General features: G+C 41.1%; 1 protein-coding gene and 1 pseudogene across 1 annotated transcript in view; one reads left to right on the forward strand and one right to left on the reverse strand.

The window, feature by feature from the left end:
- The window catches only part of ST6GALNAC5 (ST6 N-acetylgalactosaminide alpha-2,6-sialyltransferase 5), a 213,237-nt gene that overhangs the window by 124,263 nt on the left and 69,553 nt on the right, over positions 1-19,421 (reverse strand). The window lies entirely within an intron of this gene.
- On the forward strand, positions 519-1,338 carry LOC109556837 (transcription initiation factor TFIID subunit 9-like; annotated as a pseudogene).

Here is a 19,421-nt window from a genome sequence, read left to right on the forward strand (position 1 = left end):
ATTTATCAAGCCCATTTCATCTGAGGATGACAAGTTGGAGGTGGGGGGCGGGCAGGATGCAGGACAGGAGGCTTTTGTGAATTCAACATTTTGCATTTGTTTAGAGATCCTCCTCTGTTTATCCGACCCTGTTATTGCAAAGATTTGGACTGATTGAATGACTGAACAACAATTCCTGTTATCCTGCTTAGAAATATGAATGTGTCTGCACAGGATAGAGGGATTTGAGGGGAATTTATACACAAGCCCAAATTTTCTCTTTTGCTCCTAGTTTCCCCTGTGTTCCTTTTTTTTTGCTAAAAAACAAAAACAAACAAACAAAAAAACAAAAAACCCCTATTTTGATAAAAGACAAACTTTCTGGAGATTTAAATATTTCAGATGGTAAACTTTCTGGAGATTTAAATATTTCAGATGGTAAACTTTCAATAATTTTATAGCTTTTTAATCATCATGCTCTTTTAGCTTTAACAATCCCTCATTTAAAATGACTAATTTTCCTTAAGAAAATAGGGGAAATGGTTCATGACATTGATCTTGGCAGTAATTTCATGGACCTGACATCAAAAACATTGGCAACAAAAACGAAAATAGCCAAGTGGAACTACATCAAACTAAAAAATCTTCTGCAGAGCAAAGAAAACAATCCTATCTCCCATCTCATGGTCTTTTTCCTACTGAAAGTTTTCATCCCCACTATTTCCTTCTGAATTATATAACCTTATGATTAATCATTTTAATGTGCAGATTAATTCTGGGTCTTCATGTCCTGTCCTTAGCTGACATAAATGAAGGAAATGAAAGAATAGAAGATATCAATTAAATCATTTACCTCTCCTCTCCCAAGAGATTTTTAAATTAGATATTGCAAGGCAAAGAAATCAAACTCCCTTGCCATTGACCAAGTTATATTAAAGCCCTAGATTGCCACCTGGTAGATATTGCTTGACTGCTCAAAATTATAGATTTAGGTCTCTACAAAAAAGGAATATACTTCTGCAAGAAGAAGAACAGTTCCTCAGTTAAGTGTTGGTTCAGTTATGAACTGACCAAGTACTCCCACATACCATGTCTGTGTCAGCTAAAGCAAGGACTCTAGTGTCCCTCACAGGGCAAAGGTTCACAGTACAGATACCCACTTCACAATCCCCAGCTGTAAAGCATCAATTCCTGCAATGGTAGTCATTCAAAATGTTGTAATTAAACCATCATTAATTAGGTCCTAAAACATCCTTATTACCACTAATGTGGTGTCATCACCAAAATACTGCCAATGAATCATCAAATGCATGGAAAACAAAATGTGAAGATGATGATGATGACTATAATAATTTGTAATCTAGCCTTGATGCAGGTAACATGCATTCTTGGTTTTGAATCCATTGTACTGAGATTAAACATGCATGCTGCATGTCTCCAAGCTATGTTTTAGAAAGATAGCATTTAATGAGTATATAAGGTTACCATATTTTTCAATTAAAAAAAGATACCAAATGAGCTTCCAAGTACAACATCTGAAATAAAGAACTAATTGTCCTCTTGAAAAAATAAAGTTGCAGATTCACTTTAAATAGCCATTGAAATAAATGTCTAGGTCCAAGATGGAGCTACTCCTGCCTGGTATGCCAGGTCAGCAAACTGATACAGGTAACTTTCAAGTCCCGAGAAAAGTTTCATTTGACTAGAAAAACAGTGTATCCTGTCAAACAATCCCCACATGCCAAGCCAATTCAGGGTTCTATATGTATTTCCTTTTTCCTTATTCATTTTCTCTTCTTTATTTCTTATTCTTTATCCTATAAAAGCATCCTGCCTTCCAGCCCATTATGAAGTTCTCTGGACCCTGGCAAATGGAGACTGTTTGCTTCATGAAGTGTTAAATAAAGTTTGTTTGTACCATCTAAATTGTCTTTAATTATTTTAAGAGAGCTTAATCTCTACGTATTTCCTGCCACATGATAAAGAAAATATGTTTTTAAAGCTACAAGATACAGTTTCTAAGTCAGAATTATTTATATTATAATCAACCTAGATATATAAAATGTTATTCATCCTAAACTTCAGTTAACATCTAATAAAAAAGGCAAATTCATTTTTCTGGGACTGAGCTGCAGACGAATAGATAAGAAAGCTGTGGTACATATACACAACAGAATATTACTCAGCCATTAAAAAGAATACATTTGAATCAGTTCTAATGAGGTGGATGAAACTGGAGCCTATTATACAGACTGAAGTAAGCCAGAAAGAAAAACACCAATACAGTATTTAATGCATATATATGGAATTTAGAAAGATGGTAATGATAACCCTATATGCGAGACAGCAAAAGAGACACAGATGTATAGAACAGTCTTTTGGACTCTGTGGGAGAGGGTGAGGGTATGATGGTTTGGGAGAATAGCATTTAAACCTGTATATTATCATATGTGAAACAAATCGCCAGTTCAGGTTCGATGCATGAGACAGGGTGCTCGGGCTGGCGCACTGGGATGACCCAGAGGGATGGGATGAGGAGGGAGGTGGGAGGGGGGTTCAGGATGGGGAACACCTGTACACCTGTGGCAGATTCATGTCAGTGTATGGCAAAACCACTACAATATTGTAATTAGCCTCCAATTAAAATAAATAAATTTATATTTTAAAAAAGGCAAATTCAGGAATTCTGCACATGATTTCATTTTTATTCTCATTACTCTCTTGCTAATAAATGTGTGTGTGTGTGTGTGTGCACACTCAGTCGTGTCTGACACTTTGTGACTCCACGGACTGTAGCCTGCCAGGCTCCTCTGTCCATGAGATTATTCTGGCAAGACTACTGGAGTGGGTTGTAATTTCCTTCTCTAGGAGATCTTTCTGACCCAGGGAATGAATGCAGGTCTCCTTTGTCTCCTGAATTGGCAGGGACAATTCCTTATCACTGAGCATCTGGGAAGCTCTGTTGCTAATAATACAGTTATGAATTTTAATTGTTCCCCAAGGTTAGAATCATGGATAATTGAGTAAGCAAAACTGTGTCTGAGTTTGGATCAATATTCTATAGGCCTAGAATTTCATAAGAGGAACTAGACTCAGCTAGCACTTCAGAAACCAGGTCCCCCCAAAACCGAGTTCCCCTGACAAGTATGATTAGACTCTCTATTCAAAACCTAATTGCCTGTCTTGTCTGGCTCCTGCTCCCCTCAGGATTGAGAAGCATCAAAGAAAAAGGGGGATTGAAATTGAACAGGACTCTGTGAGTCCGTCCCATGTACAAAAGCCCCTGTGTATCCCCCACCTTTTCTTGTTTGTAGAAAACAATTCTACTCTCCTATACCTTCCTTGAGTTTCAAACAGCAGACTCAAATGGTTACTACTTAGAGAAATGATGATATGCAGAAACAAAGGAAAGGCAATTAAGAAAGATAACTTGAACAATAGTTCAGTGATAGGACAGTCTTCCTCAAGGAATATACACAGCAATCAGATGCATACCTTTGGGTTGTTATGCAGAAACCAAGACCCCTGACCAGGTATAGGATGGTGATTATATACTGACCTCAGTCTGGTTGGAACCTGAAAGTTGATGATTGAGGTTCCTGAAATGCCACCTTGTCACTTAACCACCACCACCCAATCAAAGGAAATTCATGCACCCTGCAACCCTCACTCCAAATATTGCATTTTAAAACCCTTCCCTGAAAACCATAGGGGAGTTTGGGCCTTTTGAGCATGAGCTACCAGTTCTCCTTGCTTGGTGCACTGCAAACAGACACTGTACTTTCCTTCACTGCAACTTGTGTCAATTGATTGTTTATGCTGGGTAGCAGGCAGGTGAACCCAAGTTTAGTTCAGTAACACTTCCACACACTAATTCATATCTACTTAATTTTGTAATTTGGTAGGAGACCAACCTATCCGTTCAGGGATAGGCACGCCCATTTGAAAATAGTTGTTAACATGTTCAAAATAATGTATGTGTGCTTATCCTTATGTATATCGAATGCACCATTAAATTAAAACACAAAAATGAAAAATCCGAAATCACTCAAATTCCTAGGTAAAGTCATTTAAAATATTAAAACTAAACAACTTAAACTTCTTATCATCCACAAACCATTCTGGCCCACTCTTGCAAAAAAGCTCACAAGGCAATTTGGGTTGGAGGCATTTTTCTTCTTTAACTCTTCCAAGTGCAGCTTTGAATTAGCATGTTCAATAAAGCAAGTAACACTTCACTTGATTGCTTGAAACCATTCTTGACCCTCATTTCATTCTAGTTGGAGGTAATTACTTGCTGCTAATGCAAAGTGCTAAAGACAGCCTTAAATTCTGTTGAATTATTATGTAGATTGGGAATCAGACCTCTCCAATTTTTCTCTTAAAACAGCACCATAACTCTAATTTCTACTTTGTCAGACTCAAAAGTCAACCTATTTTGAGTGAAAACTTTTTCCTTAAAATAAGATATTGATCTTGGACCTGGTGGGAGAAATGGGTGAAATTCTTTGGAAATGAAGTCAGGAGTGAATGTCAGTAATAGGATAGGTGAAGTATATACTTTCAGGATCTAATATATCTCAGCTCTTATCCTTTTTTTTTTTCAAACCTTGTATTTTTTCAAAATACAAGACTGTGTAGGCAATCTAAGTAGCAACTCCAGATGTAACCAGAGTCACTGCATGATTTTGTTGTTTTATCTGAGTCTAGATGAAAACTCTGAATATCAACTCATTTAAATTCAAATCAATCATTGCTGTATACTAAGAAGTCATCTCTGGATTAATAGTATTTACGGTAAAATGGAGCAGGGTTTCTCTTCGCCACATTCCTGGAATCAATAAAAAAACAACAGTAAAAGGCATTTTTTTCTGTGAATACCTAAATGACTTCATAACCATTACTCCACTCAGGAAAAATGATTCTTATAGCACAGTGAAGGGGAGAGAATGCTTGGCTTCTATTAAGACTAATGGAGATTGGGATGCAAAGTTCACTGTCAGGAAAGAAGCAGTTGCCACGATCCTGGAGAACTGGAGGAAAATCTACTAATTAGTTCTTCCTAAACCAAGAAGCTTGTTGTTTTACTCTCCATCCTTCATGAAAAGTAAAGCACAGGATCATATTTATACCTAACAAGGGTAAATGAAATATCTTCCAAAATTAAAAAAAGATGACAAATGCAATAACACAATCTTAATAAATGGGGTTGTGCATTCTTTACTTTAAAATGTAAGTCTACAAAATGTCGAAAACATCACACTTGAAAACTTGGGACTGGCGGGAGATGATTTATTGACTCCATTCCTCTGGGGAGGGCAGGCCCCAAGCACATTTCCTATGGCATCCCTACTATTTTCCATTTTCTAAAATTATGCTTCTGGTCTAATCAAAATACTACTTTGACACAGACTTTTTAATCTTCCTTTTTTTCTTCCACAAAATCACCTCAGGTACCACAAATCCACTTTATTGGAAACCATAATCTTGTACTTAAAGAACAACTCAGTGTTAACCCCAGGCCCTCTGGACACCTTTAATCAGGTTTGGGTGAGTCCTGAAATCCTAGAATGCCTGAGTCAGGGCTTGAGTCAGTAAGAAGGGTTTTACAGACCCTCTCTGTGTAGGGCTCACACCCCAGCCACTTTACCCTGTGACTGGCATGGCCCTGGCACTTCTGCTGAGTTAGGAGAGAATCCAGCCAGTCCCGGTGTCCCAGGAGAACCACTCCATGCCGGGCCCAAGCTGCCCAGCATCCCCAAGGCAGGAGTGGCACCATCTGTATTGAGCTTCCAGGTCTCTCTTTTTTCAAAAGATCATCAGATGTTCACCTAAGTTGGTTTTCCTCAATTTGCTAAGCTTCAAATGCAAGGAAAAGACAATTTTTTCCTCAGGTGAATTCTGGGGAGAAAAAGCTATAACTTCAGATCCAATGCTGATCTGAAAATAAATGCTGAGGAAGACAAACTAGGGGAGAGGAGCAGAGAGCAATTTCCAAGGAAAATCAGCATCATTAGGCTGATGCTAAAATCTCCTGTGAACCTTAAAGCCTGCCCTTAATGAAGGAAGCTGCTTTCTAGGGAATGTGCTAGCTTACATCCACAAATGAATTCATTTGGAAGGATGGTTTTTCAATTTACAGTTCACTCATTCATTCATTTGTTGGTCAGTGAGTACATATTGGATACTCGTATTTGCCAGACTCTGTGTAAGGCCCTGGGGATACACAGCAAGCAAATGGATGAAAATCCCTACCTCCGTGTGGCTCACATTCTCATGGGTGAAGAGGGGTTTCAAAATAAACAATTAGAGGAATAAGTAAAGAAAGATAGAAAGGGGGAAATTTAATTTATTCTTGGTACAATAAATACTTTTTATACTCAGCCTTTTGGGCTTGCAATTAAACAAAAATCCTCTGCTAAACAAAGCTTTCTATTTTTCATAATGAATATCACATTTCTTAGCTCCAGATTATCTTGACCTATAAACTATTAGCTGTGAAAGTGACCCGATAGCCATCTATTTCTCCCTTTTAAAAAGCAAAAGCAATTGCACGGGAATTGTTGCTAGTGTTCTCAGACAGAACCAGAACACATTTACTTCTAGATTTCTGGCCCCCTATATCAGGGGAAGCTCTTGTACATCCTACCAGGATGAAAACTCTCGCCTTGGGCAGCCTTAGGGTAAGAGAAGCAGCAGCAGGGTCACACAGGACTCCTTGCTTTTGATCCGTCTACACTCACAACTCTTGTTTTCCTCAGCACATGACCACTAAATGAATTACCTGCTGGGCACCCACCATCCTCCTGTTGCACCCTACGTGTGCAAACTCACACCCTACTTTTGTTAAAGAACACAATAGTCAGGTATACTCCAGAGAAAGTCCACACCATCTGAAACGTGTATGACCGGAATCTTGGCAGCCATCGTGTCTTTGCATTTTAGAACTGGTTTCCATGAGCTAGATGGAATATATTGGCACAACAATGAATTAAAAGCATTAATTATATACTAAGGCATCAGGGGAAAGGAAAAAAAACTTACAGTTAAATTCTCATGTTACTTGTGTCTGATTATTCATGGTTGGATTTAGACAGCCTTCTCCCTAACCTACTGGAACAGCGGTCCCAATCTTTTTGGCACCAGGGTCCAGTTCCGTGGAAGACAATTTTTCTACAGGCTGGGGCAGGAAGGGGGATGGTTTGGGGATGATTTAAGCATATTATGTTTATTGTGCACTTTATTTCTATTCCTATTACATCAGCTCCACCTCAGATCACCAGATATCAGATCCTGGAGATTGGGGACTCCTGTGCTAGAAAGAGTTGTGGTGTTGAGGGAACCAGGGTTTAGAAGTACTTCAGGACTGCCTGCTGTAGGCACTGTTATTGTGTTGATGATAATGCGAACCTCTCAGCATGGGAAATTATATGACACAAAGATAAAATCAGATTTATTTTAGAAGGAGCTGTCAAGTGACTTTACTGAATGCTGCCTGTTACATGTTCAGTGCAAACCACTAAGAACAACACTATATATTTAAGAAGGAACAGAGGTAGTAAGTTTCTAAGTGGCTTGTGTGCTACAAGAAATTACACAATATCTTACGCATCACCCAAGCTCACAGAGTTGATAATCCTGACATTTGGTCAGCCACAGCTTCTGTATTTTGCCTCCAACCGCTACTTAACTAAAGTTGTGCCCAGTAATGACAATTTTTAGTTAATACTCACAATAAAAATGCTAATTTTTTGAGGCTCCAAAAAAAGTTTTCAGTGAATCTCTACAAGCATAACTAAGCTCTAGCCATCCAGTGAAACCAGCTATGATTGTCAGACCTATGATTTTTGTGTTTGTGTTTTATTTTTGTTATGAACCCCAAAAGACAGGTGGCAGAAAGGTGAGGAGCCAGAGAAGGCAAAATGGGTACACTCCAAAGCTCATAACTAAGCTTGGCACAAAAGCAAAAGGTGTTTGCAGCTGCCACTGTGGTATGGACCTTATCATCATTTTTGTTGAACTTGATTTAGACGAGGGAGTTAGAAGAGAGGCACTGTGGGTACAGCAGACCCTTTCCAGCTGTGGCAAAAGACCAGATTTTAATTCCCAGTTTACTGCTCACTATGTAACTTGCCCAAGTTATTCTATTTCTAAGGATCTCAAGTTTCATCACCCTGAAGGAGCCAGATGCCATCGCTTCTAAGGTCCCCTCCATTTAATACACATTTAAAATAGTCTGTCATAAAAAGCACAGTAACATGAGTTTGTGTGAGCTAACATTTATTAATGTTTTTGTATGTACAAGCACCACATTGTGCTCCATTATATCAGTCTTATTTATTTATGAAGGCTTGGAGATTCTCCCCTAAGATGGTGGAGGAATAGGACCGGAGACCACTTTCTCCTCAACAAATTCATCGAAAGATCATTTGAATGCTGAGCAAATACCACAAAACAACTTCTGAACGCTGGCGGAGGACACCAGGCACCAGAAAGGCAGCCCATTGTCTGGAGAGGAGGTAGGACAAAATATAAAAAATAAAAAGAGAGACAAAAGAGTTAGGGACAGAAACCCATCCTGGGGAGGGAGTCGTAAAAGAGGAGAAGGTTCTAAACACCAGGAAACCCTCTGACCAGCGGGTCTGTGGGGAGTTTTGGAATCTCAGAGGGCAACATAACCTGGAGGAAAAATAAATAAATAAAACCCACAGATTATGCGCCTAACTGCAACTCCCAGTGGAGAAGCAGCCCAGACGCTGGCATCCACCACCAGTAAGTGGGGGCTGAACAGGGAGGCCCGGGCTGCATTGCTTAGGGTAAGGACCAGGCCTGAATGCCCCGAGGACAATCTGAGGGCGCTAATGTGAGATAGCACCCCAAATTGTGGGATAGCCAGAGAGAGAGGGAAAAAAAAGAGAGAGAGAGGAAAGAGAGAGAGAGAACTTTCCCACAAAAAAGCTCTAACCTAAGGCACTGCCAGGCCTCTCACAGAACAAAGGACTTAGCGAATACCAGAGGAGAGCTAGCTGAGAGTGGGCCAGCCCATCCCTCACCAGAGGGAGGGAGGCAGGTGGGCGACAGCCAGAGCTAGAAGGCAAGGAGCAAACTCGGCCCCAGAGAAGTCTGCTGCTGCTGGTGCTAATTCGCTTCAGTCGTGTCCAACTCTGTGCAACCCCATAGACGGCAGCCCACCAGACTCCCCCATCCCTGGGATTCTCCAGGCAAGAACACTGGAGTGGGTTGCCATTTCCTCCTCCAATGCATGAAAGTGAAAAGTGAAAGTGAGGTCGCTCAGTCTTGTCCGACTCTTTGCGACCCCATGGACTGCAGCCCACCAGGCTCCTCCGTCCATGGGATTTTCCAGGCAAGAGTACTGGAGTGGGGTGCCATTAGACAGCAGCCTCTACCAAACTGCGAGCAGGCTCCCAGTTGCTAACCAAGTCTTCCTGGGATCCTGGACAGTTGACATCTGCCAGGAGGGTCACAGCCAGAGATCAGCTCCCCAGAGGACGCACACGGCACACTTGAGACAGTGCTCCCACTGCACACCCAGAAAACCAAGTGTCTGGGATTGGGGAGGTGATAAGATGCACCGCCAAACTGGGGGAGTGCCTTTGCCAAGCACCTGGTCACCTGAACTGCTTGGACCTGGGAAGGGCACAAAATGCAGGCCCAACTGAGTCTGCACCTTTGTGGAGTACCCAATTTCCTGAACCTGAGCAGCGTAGATCTGGGAAGTGCACGTAATCCAGGGCCTGCCTTAGACAGTTCCCCTGCAGAGCAACCTGGAGCCTGAGCAGTGTAGACGGGGAAAGCACACACGCCGTGAGTGGGGCAAACCCATTGTGGCCCAGACACTACAAGCACTCCCCACACACGCCAGTGATATTTGTTTGCAGTGTTCCTCCCTTCCCGCAGCACAATTGAACAAGTGAGCCTGAATAAGTGACCACCTTCACCCCCTTATGTCAGGGCGGAAGTTAGATACTGAAGAGACTTGCAAACAGAGGAAGCCAAAATAAATAGAGGGAACCGCTTTGGAAGTGACAGGTACAACAGATTAAAACCCTGTAGTTAGCAGTGGCTACATTGGAAAGGACCTATAGACCTTGAGAAGAAGTGTAAGCTGGAACAAGGAACTATCTGAAACTGAACTGACCACATATGTTCTCAACAGCTCCAGAGAAATTCTTAGATATGTTTTACTATTATCATTTTTAAGTTTTTTAAATTAAAAAAAAATTTAAGTTCTTTATTACTCCTTTAATTTTCATTTTTAAAACCTACTATTACCCTGCAAAAAAAAACCCTATTTTAAAAGCAAATTTCATATATTTTTAAAATAACTTTTGTGATTTTGTTTTGTTTTTTTTTAAGATTGTATTTTTGAGAGTCTAACCTCTACTCTAGATTTTTAATCTTTACTTTTTGGTATTTGTTATCAATTCTGTACCATTAAGAATCCAATCTTCAGTATCCATTTCTACTTAGAAGTGTGATTACTGGCTTGATTGCTCTCTCCCCTTTTGACTCTCCTTTTTCTCCCCCAGGTCATCTCTATCTCCTCCCTCCCCTTTTCTTCTCTACTTAACTCTGTGAATCTCTTCGTGTGTTCCGGGCTGTGGAGAACACTTAGGGAACTGATTACTGGCTAGATCTGTCTCTTTCCTTTTGACTCCCCCTCTTCTCCTCCTGGTCACCTCTATCTCCTTCCTTCCTCTTCTCTTCTCTATGGAACTCTGTGAACTTCTCTAAGTGTTCCAGACTGCGGAGAGCAAATAGGGAACTGATTACTGGCTAGATTGCTCTCTCCTCTTTTGATTCTCCCTCTTCTCCTTCTGGTCACCTCTATCTCCCTCCTCCCTCTTCTTTTCTCTATGTAACTCTGTGAACTGCTCTGGGTGTCCCCCACTGTGGAGAATCTTTTCACCATTAACCTAGATGTTTTATCATCGGTGCTGTATGGATAGAGAGTTCTTGAGGCTACTGTAAGAACAAGACTGAAAGCCAAAGGCAGGAGGCTTAAATCCAAAACTTGAGAACACGAGAAAACTCCTGACTCCAGGGAACATTAATTGACAAGAACTCATCCAAAACCCTCCATACCTATACTGAAACCAAGCTCCACCCAAGAGCCAAAAAGTTTCAGAGCAAGACATATCAAGCTAATTCTCCAACAACACAGGAACATAACCCTGAGCACAAATATACAGGTGGCCAAAAGTCACACCAAACCCATAGACACCTCAAAACTCACCACTGGACACTTCATTGCACTCCAGAGAGAAGAGATCCAGCTCCACCCATCAGAACACCAACGCAAACTTCCCTAACCAGGAAACCTTGACAAGCCACTCATCCAACCCCACCCACAGGGAGGAACCTCCACAATAAAGAGGAACCACAAACTTCTAGCATACAGAAAGGCCACCCCAAACACAGCAACCTAAACAAGATGAAAAGGCAGAGAAATATTCAGCAGGTAAAGGAACATGATAAAAGCACACCAAACCAAACAAAAGAGGAGGAGATAGGGAGTCTACCTATTCATGAAGACTTCAGGGCCTAATAATCATAACAATACTGACAACAACTAGCATTTATTGAACACTTACTTCATGTCAGTTTTTATACTAATGGGTTGACTTTACCTGAACTCAGAAACCCCTCCTCTCTAATACGTAGTCACCATGGCCACATCTTCTGTATCTTGTCTCCAACTGCTATTTAAATTAGAGCTGTGCTTAGTAATAGCAATTGTAACCTCATACTCATAGTTAAATTGCTAATTCTATTACATGCCTCAAATATAAGTTTTAGTGAACTATACATGCGTAACTAACCTACAACTCAGTGAAGCTGACTGTGGGTGCCAGTCTTATGATTTCTTAGTTGTACATGCATTTGCATGTACATAATTAAATAATCACAGTGACACTATGAAAGTGGTACTCAGATTATTCTCATTTTCAGATAAGGAAATGGAGAGGTTAATTAACTTAAGTGAAGTAGGTGGCAGGTAGATGGCAGTCAAATCCCAGAGTCTTCCATTCCCTGGAATATAAATTCCATGATGGTAGTAACCATGTCTGTCTCATTTGCCTCTGCCTCTCCAGTGCCTACAGCAGGGTCTGACATACAGCAGGTGATCAATAAATATATGTGGAATGAGTGAAGACTTAACTCTTATCCCTTACTCTCAACCACACTGCCAGATACATCACATAGTCAACCCTCCCAGTGATCCTGTAAGAGACAGCAAGGAAGGCCCTAATGGTGAGCACAGGTAGATTAGCACCATTTATTTCATCTCTGCTCCTGGAAAACCAAGTGAAACTGTGCATATTTTGTTGGCCTTAAGCCCCTTCCTTTTGCACAAAGGATGATAGAACTGTGGAGTGTTTGTGTCAGGGAGCCCAAGTGGATAAGCTTCCCTTGGCCTTTGCTCTGGAAATGGCATTCCCATTGACAGCGGGTCCTGATTTTGCAAGGAAAAGCCAGCTGGTTGATTAGTTGTATGAGTGACCATCTCCTGTAGGAGTTCTGATTAGTTTTCATCATGCCTTTGCCTTTGGACCATGAATAAGATTGTCTCGCTTTTCTATCATCAGAACTGGTTACCTGTTAATATACTTCCAGCCCTAACGGAAGAGAAATGAGAAGGGAGATGGCTTGAGTGTCCCAGCGGCACTCAACCTGCTATCACTAGTGCCGAGCAGGGCCACTCATCCCTTAAGAGTTGACAGAGCATCTCTGAGATAAAGTGGACACTGCAGCTGAAGCCACGAGTGCTCAGAGTGCAGCCACGTCCATCTAGAACACAAGAAAGCAAAGGCAGCCTCCTAGAGGAAGGATTTGCTCCCAGTTGAAAACATCCGGCTCTGTGGAATCCAAGAGGATTGATTGTTTAGTAAATATTTCATCAGGAACATCAGCTGTGGAATTTGGATGCTTAAGTGTTGCAGATAATTAAATGTAAATAATTAAAAATTAATAATGTTTGAAATGTTAAGCATAATGAGGCAGCTGATATCATATAAGAAGGGGTCCACTTATCCTGAAGATTCGCTGGCCGCCTTCAGAGCTGGGTCACAGCAAAGATGGCTTGCGTCAATTCCTGATAGTTCCAGGGATGCAGCACTTCACTCCAACTTGGCAAAAGGCACTCACTACCAACAGATGTCTTCTGGTCCACGCCACTGTAGTACGCAGATCTTTCCAAAGGGTCTATCCAGAGCTGTTACTGGGGTGTGTGTGAGCGGGGGCAGGGGAGAGCCTGTAAACTTACTGCCAGAAATCACACTTGCAGTCAGAAGGTGCTAGAACTGAAACAAAGATGAATCCACATTTGTTTAGTGAATTATGTAATGGAAATAAGCTCCCTGGAGAGTTGTTCCATTTAGTCTTTTCTCTTGCTCTCGCTCTCTCATCTTCAATCATTTCCCTATTCCTCCCCAGTAGCTACTTCTCTTCATTCTAAAAATAATATGCTCAAGTGTTCCTCCTCGTACAAAGAGAATTCTCTCAACGTGTCTCTCTGTAAAAGCCTTTCCTCTCTCCTTTCTTTCCTCATCAAATTTCTTGAAAGAGTGTAGCACATTCCCTCCTCCCTCTCTGCAGCCCTGCTTCCCTGGTGTGGCAGCCTGACCCTGCCATCACCACACCACACACAAACTGCTCCCAGAAGTTACTGATGCTGTACTGCCCCATAAATCTAATGCTCTCTCTTTTTAAAAATCTTTTTTTTTAATTTATTCATTTCTTTATTTTCCTGACTGCACTGGGTCTTTGTTGCTGCGTGTGGGTTTTCTCTAGTCGTGGGGCATGGGGGTCTACTTGCATTACACAGGCTTCTTATTGAGGTGGCTTCTCTTGTTGCAGAGAAGGGCTCTAGGGAGTGTGGGCTCAGTAGCTTTGGCACATGGGTTTAGTTGCTCTGCAGCATGTAGAATCTTCCTAGACCAGGGATCAAACACATGTCCCCTGCATTGGCAGGTGGATTTTTAATCACTGGGCCATCAGAGAAGTCTCAATGCTCTATTAAGACTTCTCTATAGCATCTTATACTTGCAACTCTATTTTTCTGAAATCATTTTCTCCTCTGGTTTAAGCTCTAACATTTTCTCCTGATGCTCCGTCTACTTCTCTGGTGACCATTGTTTAGTTCCTGGCCTGCCCTCAAAGGTGAGCTTTTCCCCTACATTCTTTTCTTCTCTATACAAGGGCCTGCCAATGCAAGTCCAACAGAGAGAAAGCCGGAAACAAACTCGTGAAATAGATGGGATAGGAGAGGTATAAGACAACAGGGAGTGGTGTGGTCTGTGGTAAATGGATATTGTATACCCTCATGCTAAAGGCATTCAAATCGGAATAGAGTCATTTTGATCTCTTCAGCGGCCTTACCAAGAGCAAGGAATTATAAGCATAAGTATTAATGGTCAGGTAGGACAGAGGAGAAAAAGGCGTGTTTCTTTTATGTTCTTCTCTGGTAAAGATGGGACTGATATCAGTATCAGGGATGGTTGCTGTTGGTTTTCTGTTGGTTTTTCTTATCATGGTACACAAAGAAGTAACAGCAAGTGAGCACAAAGTACCTTGGCCAGCTAAATGCATTCATTTCTTGTTTTTCCTTGAGGTTTGCATGTACTCTGTTTAGGAAATGCTTGTTGGGTGTTTGCCTTACTTAGTGAATTTGCTGTTTCTTCTTCAACTCAGCAGACCCAACTCTTCCTCACACCACCTTCTATCAAGCTACCAACCATTCTCTTTAAAAAAAAAAGTATTGGGGGTTTAAAAGAATTGATGCTTTTGAACTGTGGTGTTGGAGAAGACTCTTGAGAGTCCCTTGGAGACTCTCCAACCAGTAGTCCAATAAAGGAGATCCACCTGGTCCATCCTAAAGGAGATCAGTCCTGGGTGTTCATTGGAAAGACTGATGCTAAAGCTGAAACTCCAATACTTTGGCCACCTGATGCGAAGAGCTGACTCATTTGAAAAGACCCTGATGCTGGGAAAGATTGAGGGCAGGAGGAGAAGGGGACGACAGAGGATGAGATGGTTGGATGGCATCACTGACACAATGGATGTGGGTTTGGGTGGACTCTGGGAGTTGGTGATGGACAGGGAGGCCTGGTGTGCTGCGGTTCATGGGGTCGCAAAGAATTGGACACGACTGAGCAACTGAACTGAACTGAACATAGTTTTAGACTATGAATGAAGGAAAATATTTGCAAATTATTCAGCAGATAAGAGGTTAATATCCAAAATATATAAGGTACTCATATAACTCAATAGCAAAAAACCCTGAAACAATCCAGTTAAGAAATGGGCAGAGAAAATGAATAGGCGTTTTTTAGTTTTTGTTTTTCCAGAGAAGATCTACAAATGCTAACAGTCACATGCAAAAGTGCTCAACATCATTAATCAGGGAAATGCAAATCAAAATCACAAATTATCACCTCACACCTGTCAGAATGACTGTCATCCAAAGGACAAGAAATAACAAGTGTTGGTGAGAATGTGGAGAAAACAAAACACTTGTGCTGTAGGTGGGAATGTAAGCTGGTGCAACCACATGGGAAACAGTGTCAAAGTCCCTTAAATATTGTTTTGGTATTTATTTGGTAAACAAAATTACCAGATTGTCCAGCAATCCTATTCTGGGCATATAGCCAGAGGAAATAAAAATAGGATATCAAAGAGATAACCACATTTTCATGTTCACTGTAGCATCATTCACAATAGCCAAGGTATGGAAACAACCTAAATGTCCATCAACAGATGAATGGATAAAGATTATATGGAATATATACACAGTGGAATATTATTCAACCACGAGAAAGGAAATCCTGCCATTTGCAACAGCATGGATAGAACTTGAGGGTATTATGCTATGAGAAATAAGACAGAGAAAATGAAATACTGCATAGTGTCACTTATAAGTGAAATCTTAAAAAAGATAAAGCCAAGCTCTTATAAACAGAGAGTAGAAAAGTGGTTGCCATGGGCTGGGCGGTGGTGGTCGGGGAAACAAGAAATAGCTTGTAAAAGGGTATAAATTTTTAGCTGTATGATCTAGAAGATTTGAGACGCTAATGTAAAACATAGTGACTGGGGACTTCCCTGGTAGTCCAGTAGTTAAGACTCCATACTTCCAATGCATGGGATGTGCATTGGAATTCCCTGATTGGGGAACTGAGGTCCCACATGCTGTGCTAAGATCCCCATGTACCAGGAGACAAAAACAAACAAAAACCAAAACAAATGAAAAAAGAAGTGGTTACATTTAAGACTTCCCTGGTGGCATAGTGGATAGGAATCTGCCCGCCAATACAGGGGACGTAGGTTTGATCCCTGGTCCAGGTAAACTCCACATGCCACGCAACTAAGCCCGTGCACCACAACATCTGAGCCCATGTGTCATAACTGCTGAAGCCCACACACCACCACAACGGAGTCCACGAGCTGCAACTAATGAAACCCTTGTTCCTAGAGCCTGTGCTCCACAAGAGGAGCCACCGCAATGAGAAGCCTGTACACCACAAGGATGAGTAGTCCCTGCTCACTGCAATTAGAGAAAGCCCGTGCACAGCAAAGAAGACCCACTGCAGCCCAAAATAAAACAAATAATAAAACATAGTGACTGTAGCTAATAACACTGTATTGTATAACTGAAATTTGCTAAGACAGTAAAACTTACATATTCTCACAAAAAAAAAAAAATGGGAAATGTAGTATGGTTTTTAACTGTGCTGATAATTTAATAAGATTATTATTATTTTTATTAACGTCCTGGTTACAAACTTATGGGTTTTGAGTGATTTGCCTCTTTCCTACTCCCCCCCCACCCCATCCCCACCAAATTCCTATTATTTCAGTGTATGAATTTGCAAAACTTTGGTCTTTCAGAAAATCTTTTATTGTCAAATCATCAAAAGCAACAATCAAACAGAAATGACAAACAAAACCAAAAATCACCTGTAGGCTAGTGTAGGACCTCTGCTCTACAACCCCTCCTGAAGTGAAAGTGAAAGTGAAGTTGCTCAGTATTGTTCGACTCCTTGCAACCCCATGGACGGTAGCCTACCAGGCTCTGTGGTCCATGGGATTTTCCAGGCAAGAATACTGGAGTGGGATGGCATTTTCTTCTCTAGGGGATCTTCCCAACCCAGGGATCGAACCCAGGTCTCCTGCATTGCAGACAGACACTTTACCGTCTGAGCCACTAGGGATTAATCTCTGTTTTTGCTTCTATTAACTCCTGGTATGTTGCTGATCCCCAGACCTATATCTTCCAGTGCAGGCCATCTCTAGAGATGGAGATATTTGATGGTCTACAAAACGTCTCAACGTGGCATCTTCAAGGAATGTGTCCTGCATGAGCCTCTTACTGCTTTCCTTGACAACTCCCCCAGCCCCGCCAACAGTCAAACAGGCACACACACAGGCTCAACTTCCTGTTGTAAGTTGGATTGTGACTTCAGACTCAGTTTTGAGTCTCTAGTCTTACCCATATTTCAGTCAGTGGGCCACAAAGTCCTATCAATTCTTACTTTGGTTTTTTTGTGTTTTTTCTTTTCTTTACAATTGAAGTATAGCTGATTTTCAATGTTGTGTTAGTTTCAGGTGTACAGCAAAGTGATTTAGTTATACATACACATACATCTTTTTTTTTTTAAAGATTTTTTTTAGCACAGGCAACTATACTCAATATTTTGTAATAAATAAGGGGAAAAATCAATTCTCACTTTGAAAGAGATTTTACATTCCACGCTTTTGCACTCAATTCTGCTCTCACTTCCCTCATTGAAGATTTCATCTTTTTCCTGAAGAAATCCACTGTTTCTCTGACTCCATCCCTTCTTTGCACCAATGTATATTACACACTGAGGTTTGAGACAGACTGAGAGATGGGAGATGAAATAAGTTCAGCTTTCAGAATCAGCCTTAACTCTTCATGGGCCTTTCTGAAGGGAGTGAGTTATGGGGATAAGTGTTATTTTTCAGCTAAATTGGAGAAGAAAAAAGCCTTACAATATCCTGAGAATCAACTAGATTTGATGGCTGTCAACAGTGAATGAGCCTGATTTTCTGAGCATATGGCACTTAGATGGTGGTTGGGAGACATTTACTGAATGAAGGTTGGAATACATGATACTGGTGCCTTAGGAACCTGGAAACTGCCTGCCCACTTTCCCTGCATCAGTTTGATTTTGGATTCTATCCTAAAATCCTTCTATCAGTAAAGAGAAAGGAGAACCTGTCTCGAATTAAGTCAGAGGATGTTTATTCTCCTTCCTGGGAGAATAAACACTGGACTGAATTTGGAGGATCTCCTGTATGTTGGAAGTGCCAGAGAACTGATGATGGAGTATGGGAATGACTTTGTCAACAAGGGGATACTTTCTTTTCTAGTCATACCTTTTGCTTCTACCCAAAGGAAGCTCTCTGAGCCTGAAAGTATTCAAGCATTAATTAATTATGCTTAATAAATAAGTTCTAAATTTTGTCTACCTTTATGATTTTCAAATTTCCATTTGAAATGGTTATCTGAAGTAAATTTCTCTACTTCAGAATTTACTCGCTAACTTCCAAGTGAAAGTGAAGTTGCTCAGTCGTGTCTGACTCTTTGAGATCCCATAGACTGTAGCCCACCAGGTTCCTCCGTCCATGGGATTTTGCAGGCAAGAGTACTAGAGTGGGGTGCCATTGCCTTCTCCAGGAGATCTTCCTAACCCAGGGATTGAACCTGGGTCTCCTGCATTTTAGGCAGACGCTGTACTGTCTGAGCCACCAGGGAACGTCCAATTACCTGACTGTTAATGAATAGGCTTCCTACCTAGCATGTAAATATTTTCATTACAGGGCCCTACTTACAGGTCCACTTTCAGCCCTCAACTCATTTACATAAGGGACTGGCTGGAACCCATTGAGCCCTCTGCTGTTTTTGGAACATAGCCTATGTGTACCCTCTTTCTGCTTTTGCTTAGTTTTTCCCCTCTATCTGGAATGTCTTCACTTGGCTCCTCCCATCATCCTTTGAGGTTCAGATTAATTATTTCTTCCTGCAGACCTTCCCAGTCTCTGAGCCCCCCCCGCCCCCCCCCCGCTTTAAAACTGGATATGAGGCCTTTTTCTTCTAAATCCTAAATTACATAGGAATTCAATCAATAATTATACCAATAAGATATACTACATGGCCCTTCCAATACTTACTGTATCATTTCAGACTACAGTTCATTTTTTAAAATTTATTATCTGTGTTAATTACCTGATACTGACCATGATGTCATAATCAATTCTGCATCGCACTGGACAACAAAATGCCATATTCAATTCTTAGACATGATTCCCTGTCTCCTTTGCAGTTCCTCTTCTATAGAACTATTATTTATTGAATCATCTCAGGGTTCTATTCTGAATTCTTCTAATATCATATGTTT

This window comes from Bos indicus, chromosome 3 (assembly GCF_029378745.1).
Source record: "Bos indicus isolate NIAB-ARS_2022 breed Sahiwal x Tharparkar chromosome 3, NIAB-ARS_B.indTharparkar_mat_pri_1.0, whole genome shotgun sequence".
NCBI lineage: Eukaryota > Metazoa > Chordata > Mammalia > Artiodactyla > Bovidae > Bos > Bos indicus.